Source organism: Chelonia mydas, chromosome 3 (assembly GCF_015237465.2).
Source record: "Chelonia mydas isolate rCheMyd1 chromosome 3, rCheMyd1.pri.v2, whole genome shotgun sequence".
Classification (NCBI taxonomy): Eukaryota; Metazoa; Chordata; order Testudines; family Cheloniidae; genus Chelonia; species Chelonia mydas.
In genome coordinates, this window is record NC_057851.1 from 22,376,771 (window position 1) to 22,387,696 (window position 10,926).

Genomic DNA, 10,926 nt, shown 5'->3' on the forward strand with positions numbered 1-10,926 from the left:
CAGGAAATTTAGACTAGAAATTAGACGAAGGTTTCTAACCATCAGAGGAGTGAAGTTTTGGAATAGCCTTCCAAGGGAAGCAGTGGGGGCAAAAGATCTATCTGGCTTTAAGATTAAACTCGATAAGTTTATGGAGGAGATGGTATGATGGGATAACATGGTTTTGGTAATTAAATATTCATGGTAAATAGGCCCAATGGCCTGTGATGGGATATTAGATGGGGTGGGATCTGAGTTACCCAGGAAAGAATTTTCTGTAGTATCTGGCTGATGAATCTTGCCCATATGCTCAGGGTTTAGCTGATCGCCATATTTGGGGTCGGGAAGGAATTTTCTTCCAGGGCAGATTGGAAGAGGCCCTGGAGGTTTCTCGCCTTCCTCTGTAGCATGGGGCATGGTCACTTGCTGGAGGATTCTCTGCTCCTTGAAGTCTTTAAACTACGATTTGAGGACTTCAATAGCACAGATATAGATGTGAGGTTTTTTGCAGGAGTGGTGGGTGAAATTCTGTGGCCTGCGTTGTGTAGGAGGTCAGACTAGATGATCATAATGGTCCCTTCTGACCTAAATATATATGAAATGTATTACCTGGAACTTCTTGTAACTTTCCACTTGAAGGGAAGGGGGGGTTAAGTTTGGGAAACAAAGGATTCCCATTGTATGTAAATCCTATTTAAGGGTGGGGAGGAAGGCAAACGGGACTCCTCCTCTCGGCCTGTCTGACCAAGAAGAAAGGCTGCTAAAGCCACCTGAAGGGAAGGCAAGGCGGGAGTCCAGACTGAGATAGGGATCCAGTCTGAAAAGGAATATAACTGGAACTCTGAACCACAGAAACTTTGAAACCTGCCTAAAATAACATCTACTGTGAGAATTTACATTTTGTAACCTGTTTCTTAAGCATATTGAGCTTAGCTTGCATATTTTGCTTTATTTGGTCAGTAATCTGCTTTGTTCTATCTGTTATCGCTTATATTCACTTAAAATTCACCTTTTGTAGTTAATAAACTTATTTCTTGTTTATAATATAACCCAGTTTATGTAATTTCTAACTGGGGCGGGGGGCAAGAAGTTGTGCATATCTCCCTCCACATTGAGGGAAGGGGCAAATTTCATAAAACTTTTGGGTTTGAACCCCTTAAAGGGCGTGGGCACCAGAGTATTGGGGCAAGCCTCTAAGGCTGAATCTTTCCAGAGCGGATCTCTGTCTCTCAGGGTGTGGCCCTGCCTGTGTGCTTGGCTGGAAGAGGCTTGTAAGCCTAACCGAGCAAGGCCAGGTAATGGGGACCCAGGCTGGCAGCATAGTCCAACTCAGTGGCATCCCAGCACATCAGGTGACACCCCAAAGGGCCCAAACCCGTCACAGTACTCTCATCTTTAGACTTCTTTTTTTCACACACACAGGTACAGAATAACAAGAAATGCTTTAGTCTGTTCTTTGCCAACAGGGAGAGAAGAGCAAGAGATTTCTATTTTCTTTTACTCTGCTCTTGGGAGTTGTTGAGATACTACAGTGATAGGGTACGTCTAAGAACACAGATACAAAGATGTAGGAAGAGTAAAAAGTACTGAGGCAGTCTCACCACCAAGGTGAACTAGGTCATTGAGAGTAGAGCTGGGCAAAAACAAAATGGTTTTGATTTAAATCAAATCAGATTTTTTTATTTTTCAGTTTGGTCCCCAAACTAAAAAATCAGTTATTCCCTCAGCTCCAAAAGTGAGACTTATGAAAATGGGTTGGGTTCATAGGTGCCGACTTCGTGGGTGCTCTGGGGCTGGGGCACCCCTGGGGAAAAATTAATAGGTGCTCTGCACCCACCAGCAGCCAAGTTCTCCTCCCTCCCCACTCCACCTCACCTCCTCCCCTCCTCCGCCGCCTCCTCCTCCCCCAAGCGCGCTGCGTCCCAGCTCCTCCACCTACCACCCAGCACTTCCCACCCGGCTGCCGCCAAACAGCTGTTTGGCTGCTCCGGGAGGAGGGGGAGGAGTGGGAACGTGGTGCGCTCAGGGGAGGAGGCGGGGCAGGGTCAGGGATTTGGGGAAGGAGTCGGAATAGGGGCAGGGAGGGGATGGAATTTGGGCGGGGACTTTGGGGAAGGGGTTGGAATGGGGGTGGGGTAGGGGCAGGACCTCATGGAAGGAGTGGAGTTGGTGCAGGGCTGAGGGCAGAGGGGCATTGAGCACCCACCGGCGGGAGCAGAAGTCGGCACCTATGATTGGCTTTGCTGCTGAGCTAAGCACAGCCTTTCATCACCTTATTTATCCAAATCCTTTCATGGCTGCCTTTTTAGATTGAGGAGATGAGTTCATTACCAACTGGCAGGAGTTTTTAGTAGAAGAGTCACATCTGTTGTACATGCTGCACTGAGGAAGCACTTTTCCTGGGCAAAGTCTACTTGGCATTGTACTTCGCTCCATGTCAATAGGTTAACTACTGAGAAAAGCACTTACAGTGTTTGTCAGAAGAATTTGTAAAAGAACAAGTGATTTTGCTAGGTTGTCATTGAAATATGGGCCCTTTCCTGCTACAACTGAGGTAAAGGGCATGATCCCTTGAGTTCAATAGACTGGAAGTAGACCCTATAACCTACATTGCAATCTGAATATCTGTTTAATATGAACCTCTTCGTGAACCTATAGGGCGAGTTTGTTTCCATTGCTTGTGAACTGAGCTGTAGAGTTCACAGAGTCCTAAGGGCATAACTCATCTATTAGTGGTTGGTATAATCCTCATACCATATTTAGCCTGTCATCATGTCTAGACTAAGAAGGCAATTTCTCAGCCTGTGTGTCTTTTCAGACATTTACATTATGTTCTCAGGCTCCTGTAACCTTTACAGAATGCAGTCTGATAAATGAACTATGCTTTTTGAGCTGACTGACATCAGGATGACTCTGCTTCCAGAATTCTAATAGTATGGTCAATAGCTTTGTGCTTTTCAGGTTTTTGAAGCAAGATTTTATAGACCTAGATAAAGGAAGCATTTCTCTTCCATTGGCAATAGTAAGAAACAAATAAAAAAGGCATCTAGCTTTCTACCTAAAAGTACACTTATAAAAAGCAGCACTATCCTATAGGTACTATAAATGTATTGAAAGCCAGCCTGCTGGCATGGTGCCCAGTAACTCATGTACATAGACTATTCCTGAGGGCATTCTGCACCAAAAAATTAAAAATTCTGCACACGATATTTTAAAATTCTGCAAATTTTATTTGTCAAATAAATGTGGAGGCTCCAGCATGGCATTGGAGAGCACAGTCTACTGGCTGCACAGAGGTGGGAGATCACTTTGTAGCTCCTCCTGGAACACAGATTTAGTGGTGAGGTTGCACCCAAGCCTGACACAGTGCAATGATTGGGCCTGCCCCAGAAACACCCTCAGGGCCCCGCCCCTCTGTGCCAGATGCACCAGGTGTGGGCAGGCAGGCTCAGCCTGGCAGGATCCAAGTGTGGAGGTGCTTAGTATGGGGGAATCCAGGTGTGGGTTGAGAGGCTTCTGTGTGGGACAATCTGGGTGCAGGCAGCTCAGTGGGGAATCGGGGTGTGGGGGGATCTGGATGCACAGGGGTTTGTTGCGGGGTTCTAAGTGCAATGGTAATGGGACTCCACAGCGTGGTCCAGGTGAAGGTGGTTGGAGCTTAGTGGGAGAGGGGGTCTGGGTGTGGCGGGTATAGAGCTCAGCAGGGAGGCTGGGGGGGGATACAGCTTGTCAGGGGCGTCTGGGTGTGGGGGGGTTACTGCGGCATCCAGATACTGAGGGAGTGGGGCTCAGTGGAGTGGGGATCCGGGTGCAGGATCCAGGAGACTCATTGGGGTGGTCCATGTGCAGGGGCAGTGGGGCTCAGCAGGGGAGGTTCTGTGTGTGTGTGTGTGTGGGTGGGTGGTGGTGAGGCTCGGCTGGAGGGTCTGGATATGGGGGGTCTGAATGCACGGGGGTTGAGCAGATGGTGCAGCAGCTCCCCATACAGTGATTCCTCCACCTGCAGTTGAGGAGCAATAGGTGCAGGAAGTGGGGGGAGTTTGCAGGGCTTCCTACAGCTGGGGGAGAAATCTGGGAGTGGGTCTGACACAGCCCTGGATGCTGTGCAGGGGAAGAACAAGTACCATCCTTCCCAGCCCAGGCAGGACTAGCAGCTGAGCCCAGCGCAGAATATGAGCTACCAGCCGGGTCTTCCCCAGTCCCGCCCCCTGCTCCACCGTGATTTACCTCTCTGCTGGCTGCCTTGGGCACCCAAAACATACTGCTGGGGAGGGTCGCATGACCGCTCTTGCGGCTTCCCTTTGCTTCCCCATCAGAAAGTTATTTTTCTGCAGGGAAACAAAGAAATCTGCGTGGGAAATAAATTCTGCCCAAGAGCAGTGGCACAGAATTCCCCCAGGAGTAATAGGCTCAGAAGTGGATGCTGAGTCTAGTTTAGCAAAGACCAATCATTCTGTAGAAGCAACATAATTTACCTCCGAGATAAGGATGCTGGCAGGTCCTTGTTCAATCCTACTCTAATAGTTAAACCAAGGACCAATATCAATGGCAGTTGTTCATATTGCTATCTTTGCCAGGCGAGTGGATGTTTAGTGTGGAGGAAAGTGCTATATGACTGAATGAAATATGGGGATTAAAAAATGAGAATAAAAAAGATGGGGAAAAATTGGTAACTCCCATTCAGGAAAAAACTCTTTTCCTCAGCTTCAAGCTCTCCAGTACAATCTGTACAGTACAGTACATTAATTAGATAGCTAATAAGCACAGGAAAACCAGTACCTGCTCTTCCCTCATCTCGAACTGTTCAAGCACAATGCAAAATGGTCCAGACCCTCTGTATAAATTAAAAGATTGATACAAATTATTCCTTTGAGGTTAGTCCCTTTTAAAAGACATGCTCAAAGTCATACAGGAAGTCTGTGGCACTAAAACACAGCAAGGGGGAACCTCAGAGTACCTCAGGTTTTGCATACCTTGTGAACTACTTTTTGAGTTCATAGTTTTACAGGGTTCATGATCCATCACCGCAGTGTGGATCTGGGCAAAGATTCAGGCCTGTTCTAAGTCTACCGGGGTGGAGGGACATTTTGCCTCTTCCTATGTTGCTAAACTTTTGACAAATGCTTATGATCTGTTGCAATAATGATTTTTTTCTTAGTGAGGAGTGAGTGCATCATTCCACCCATCACTTATAGTGTGCTGCTAGAACAGCCACACTGATTTTCATCAAACCTTTATGGCTGTAAATCTCAGGGGCCAGTTCCTCAGCTGATGTTTGACTTCAATGGAGTGGCACTGATTTATGCCAGCTTCACGTCTGGTCCAAGGTCTTTTAACAGGAATGATGATTTCTGGATGCCTGGAATAAGAGAGATGCAGGAGCTGAAATATTTGCTTCACACATGGGGCCAAGTTGTAGCCCTGTAAAGCTCTCAGGTACTAAGATAAGGAGAGTTACAGGGTGGGAAAGGAGATGTTCTGGTAATATAAGTCACAGTGCCTCCTGGATGCTGGGGGGGATGTGCTGCCAGTGCTGGCACACTGTAAAATGTAACATCACCATTGCCCTCAAGCACGGCCCAGTATGCAAGGGGGTGCTGTGCCATGACCGCCCCCCTTTCCTTTTCCTACATGTCCCTTCTAGGATGGTTAGCACAGCTAGTAGCTCTAGCCGACCCCGTGCACTCCTGACTGGTTCTTGTGCAACTCTACAAGAAGCCAGTGATAATTTAGGCATTTACCTATGGGTTATAACTCACATGTGATTTCTGAGAGGGGACGGCTGGGAGGGAGAAGTGCAAAGTACACGAAATTATAAATATTCTTAAAGGTTCAGGCTAACCAGTGCTAAGGAGGAATGGGGGAGTGGAGTTGAGGAGCAGCAATCTATGCTTGTCTCAGCTCGGAGGCATTTGGTATATCTTACTCTCAGACGTATATGTAAGAGGTGTTACAATCACAGACAAAGACTTCGGGGCTATCAGCTTTTAATCATTTGAGGCTGAGATGAGTCTGCAGTATGTCTTTGCTAGTGGATTTGATTTTTGTAAACTACTAACTATTAAAAAGTGTTTTGATTTGAACACCACTAATAGCATTTACGTTAACGATTGCACCATGGTCATGGCAGATCTGGTAAGTTACGAGATAGTATTTCAATAAAGCAAATGAAGATTTTCAATTTTATTTTCACTTGAACGTTATTGTGGATGTTTTACGGTTCAAATGAATGGATTATTTGACCTCAATTTTCAGTAGTATTATGTTGTTATTTCTGGAATTAATAATTGCCATAGTTGCAGCAAACCAGATAAAACCTTGCTTGCATTTTTGACAGAGGTAACTTTAAATTGTCTTTAGAAAGTTTTTTTTCATAACCTAGGTTACAATAAAAAGAAAAGGAGGACTTGTGGCACCTTAGAGACTAACCAATTTATTTGAGCATGAGCTTTCATGAGCTACAGCTCACTTCATCGGATGCATACTGTGGAAACTGCAGAAGACATTATATACACAGAGACCATGAAACAATACCTCCTCCCACCCCACTCTCCTGCTGGTAATAGCTTATCTAAAGTGATCATCAAGTTGGGCCATTTCCAGCACAAATCCAGGTTTTCTCACCCTCCGCCCCCCCACAGACAAACTCACTCTCTTGCTGGTAATAGCCCATCCAAAGTGACCACTGTCTTCACAATGTGTATGATAATCAAGGTGGGCCATTTCCTGCAGAAATGCAGGTTCTCTCACCCCCTCACCCCCCTCCAAAAACCACACACACAAACTCACTCTCCTGCTGGTAATAGCCTATCCAAAGTGACCACTCTCCTTACAACCTGCATGAAAATCAAAGTGGGACTGGGAGTGGCTAAGTCATTATGCAAGGTAGCCTATTTCCCCTTGTTTTTTCCTCCCCCCCCCCCCCCCCCCCAGACATTCTGGTTAAACTTGGATTTATGCTGGAAGTGGCCCACCTTGATTGTCATGCACAGTGTGGGGAGAGTGGTCAGTTTGGATGTGCTATTGCCAGCAGGAGAGTAAGTTTGTGGGGGGGGGGGGGGTGAGAAAACCTGAATTTGTGCTGGAAATGACCCACCTTGATTATCATGCACATTGTAGGGAGAGTGGTCACTTCGGATGAGCTATTACCAGCAGGAGAGTGAGTTTGTGTGTGTATGGGGGTGGGGGAGTGAGAAAACCTGGATTTGTGCTGGAAATGGCCCACTTTGATTTTCATGCAGGTTGTAAGGAGAGTGGTCACTTTGGATAGGCTATTACCAGCAGGAGAGTGAGTTTGTGTGTGTGGTTTTTGGAGGGGGGTGAGGGGGTGAGAGAACCTGCATTTCTGCAGGAAATGGCCCACCTTGATTATCATACACATTGTGAAGACAGTGGTCACTTTGGATGGGCTATTACCAGCAAGAGAGTGAGTTTGTCTGTGGGGGGGCGGAGGGTGAGAAAACCTGGATTTGTGCTGGAAATGGCCCAACTTGATGATCACTTTAGATAAGCTATTACCAGCAGGAGAGTGGGGTGGGAGGAGGTATTGTTTCATGGTCTCTGTGTATATAATGTCTTCTGCAGTTTCCACAGTATGCATCCGATGAAGTGAGCTGTAGCTCATGAAAGCTCATGCTCAAATAAATTGGTTAGTCTCTAAGGTGCCACAAGTCCTCCTTTTCTTTTTGCGAATACAGACTAACACGGCTGCTACTCTGAAACTAGGTTACAATGACGATTATTATTTATCATTTAACTTTTGGTAGCACCAGTAATGTATTAGGGTCCATCTCTATACACAGAAAGAGGCACTTCCTGCCCCAAACAATTTACTATTTGAGAAGGCCAGCACAACAGAAAATGTGGATCAGAGGGATACACTTAAAATATGCACAATTTTTATACACATTGTAGCTCAGATTAATTTAACTCGGATCGACAGGCTGTCCATGGTGCACTGATTTCTTGTGACATGACTGGTTATTTAGTTTAAATGGTGAAGACAGATGTAACTTCAAAGAGCAACTGCTCCTTGAGGGACTTTTCCAGTTTCCACTGGGAGTCTTTCTGCTGATGTCGGGCATTGTGTCAGGCCCTACATAATCCTTTCTCTTTTGTACCAACTTTCACCCAATATCCCACAGTGTTTTGCAAACGTTAATTAATTACACCTCACAATACCACTGTAAGGAAGGCATTATTGTACCCATTGTACAAATGGGTAAACAGAGGGAACAATTTGCTCATAGTCAGGTAACAAGCGAGCAGCAGAGCCAGGAATAAAACCAAGGACACCTGCTTCCTTGTCTTGAGCTCTGACTCTCTTTCCAACTGTTTACAGTTTGTGTGCCTCATCAGTCTGTCTTTTACTTATTTGTTTCTTTGGATTTATGCAAATTAGATTCTCACGCTGACTTCCTTACCATGTGCAGTACAACGACCCCCTTCTGCACACGCAGCCTCTCTGAGACTGCTGCAATTCTGAATACTGTGCATGACAAAGATGACATTAATGTCAGACATTTCAGGCACTCCACAAGATGTGCACGTGCCTAAACAGAGCCACCATGTCATCCTATGAGTGTAACCCTTCTCTCTCCTTTTCCTTCTATTATTTGACCCCTCTCTTTGTGTATGTTTACAAATAAGCTTGTTGGTCAGTAACCTCCTCTCTGTGTACATTTCTGTGAAGCATCAAACACATTTTTGTGATACAGTAAAAATAATTAGAATTAATAATTGCCCACTCTGTGTCAACTCAGAAATGTACAAATACTGCTGTGATTGAACATTGGACCTTAGCAGTTAATGATCTCCCTGTTTCCATCCCAATGACTTCAGTGGGGTTGCACTTGAGAGCAGCATTTTGCCCTTTGATGTCAGACTCAAACACCAAACATCATTAATTCTTAATACAACATTAAATTCTGTGCTGGCTTGTTACCCGGGGTTCTTTCAACCCAAAGCTCTTGGTAACTTTTCCTCTGTGCGATGTGGTGTCAGGAAATAAATCAGGGGAGACACGGCCGTCCGGCCGATAGATGGCTGGTACAAATAGGACAACCCCAAAGTGCTTTCACTTAAAGCTAAACTTTACTTAGTGTCAAGCACTTATACAAGTTCACAAAAGGTTAGTAAAACACCCCTAACCCTTGATAATCACCAAAGCTGAGTGTGGCTCTCGAGTGGCACAGCGGCAGGCTTCCGATGGCCAAATCTTCTGTCTGACGGTGAGGACTGCAAGATGTATCCAGAGGGAGAGTCCAAAAAGAGTCCAACTACCTCAAACTTTTTCCCCTTATTTATACATTAGTAATACAATGACATGTCCCTTAAAGAAAACTTGTTAAGTAAGCAGTTTCAATAGTCAAGCAAGAGGTTCCTTCTGATTATCGATTAACCAGGTGTGGGTTTTTCCAGAGTTTGTAGCCTTGAGGCCCCAATAGACATTCTGAGGCACATCCTGCTCTTCTAAGATGCATCAGCAACTTCAACACAATTCTTATCAGGAAGGACGCGGGGTCAAGCTGCCCTCTCTGTGGCATCCAAAAACCCCCCTCCCCTCCTGCCTTGGTTAAGCTAAGCCTGCTGACTTGGCTGCTTTTAGCAATAAACCATAGTGGTTTCAGGCATTTTACTAGTTTGCCAAAGTCTCCCCGTACAGGCTTATACACAGTCCTGCTACAAGTCAATGACTTAGAGCTCCATGCATGGGATAGACACAGTTTGCAGGGTCCCTTTTTTTACAATACAATATGCAGGAGATGCTAAAATTCTAGGATATTTCTGGGATTAGCTGTTTCCAATTGTATAGTGTTATGTATGTTTTTCACTGCTACAGACATGGTTTATCACTTAGTCCTGAGTGATATGTGGTTTTCAAGCATACATTATAGCTGTGACATTGCACCCCATCATGCAATATGCTTGTGAAAGTAAATACGACATAACTGGGATATGTATTATGCTAGATATGCCATGTAACATATCTCTGCAAAGGTTATGATCTACTGAATATATTCATCCTATTTGTATCATGTATCATTTTTGTACTCGAAGTTATGAATATTGGCTGTGTAGTTGTTTATATTTTAAGTAGCCTTAGTAAGGTATTTGGTCAGCTTCTTTAGAAAGGAATTTGCAAGTTAAGTGCCCAATCAAGAAACACTTAACAGACAATGGATCTTGGAAGACTCCAATCCACATAAGAAGTCTACCTGAGGACGTTCAAGGTAGCATGGGAACAATGGCTGCTACCTGCAAGTTCTGAGTCATGCATGGACATGTGACTTGCCCATGTGACTCCAAAACTCCATTTTGTAGCTGGATTCTACACAGGGGGAGGGAGGGGTGTCCATCCACAAGAGAAAGTCTATTTAAACCCCTGGGAGATCCCCTCCATTTGGTCTTCAGCTATCTCTCCACCCCCAAAGGGTACCTGAAAGAAACAGGAACAAAGGACAGTAACCATGGGCGTGTGAGTGATTGCTGGACCCGGACTAGAAGGAGGCTAGTCTGTAAAAAGAAGCTTACTGGAACATCTCTGAGGGTGAGGTTTCATCTGTAATCACTTTCTTACTGTATTAGGCATAGGCTTGCATGTTTTTTTTATTTTGCTTGGTAATTCACTTTGTTCTGTCTGTTATTACTTGGAACCACTTAAATCCTACTTTTTGTATTTAATAAAATCACTTTTTACTTATCAGTTAACCCAGAGTATGTATTAATACTGGGGAGGGGAGCAAACAGCTGTGCATATCTCTCTATCAGTGTTATAGAGGGTGAACAATTTATGAGTTTACCCTGTATAAGCTTTATATAGGGTAAAACAGATTTATTTGGGGGTTGGACCCCATTGGGAGTTGGGCATCTGAGTGTTGGAGACAGGAACGCTTCTTAAGCTATTTTCAGTTAAACCTGCAGCTTTTGGGGGACGTTGTTCAGACC

At 45.0% G+C, this 10,926-nt stretch overlaps 1 long non-coding RNA gene across 1 annotated transcript; it reads right to left on the bottom strand.

The window, feature by feature from the left end:
* Positions 1-4,758: 4,758 nt before the first annotated feature.
* LOC119565721 lies at positions 4,759-9,255 on the bottom strand. The gene is made up of 3 exons (XR_005224518.1): positions 9,143-9,255; positions 5,212-5,338; positions 4,759-4,813 (listed from the first exon to the last, which is right to left on the bottom strand). It is a non-coding gene; the product is annotated as an uncharacterized LOC119565721 (long non-coding RNA).
* Between the last annotated feature and the right edge of the window lie 1,671 nt (positions 9,256-10,926).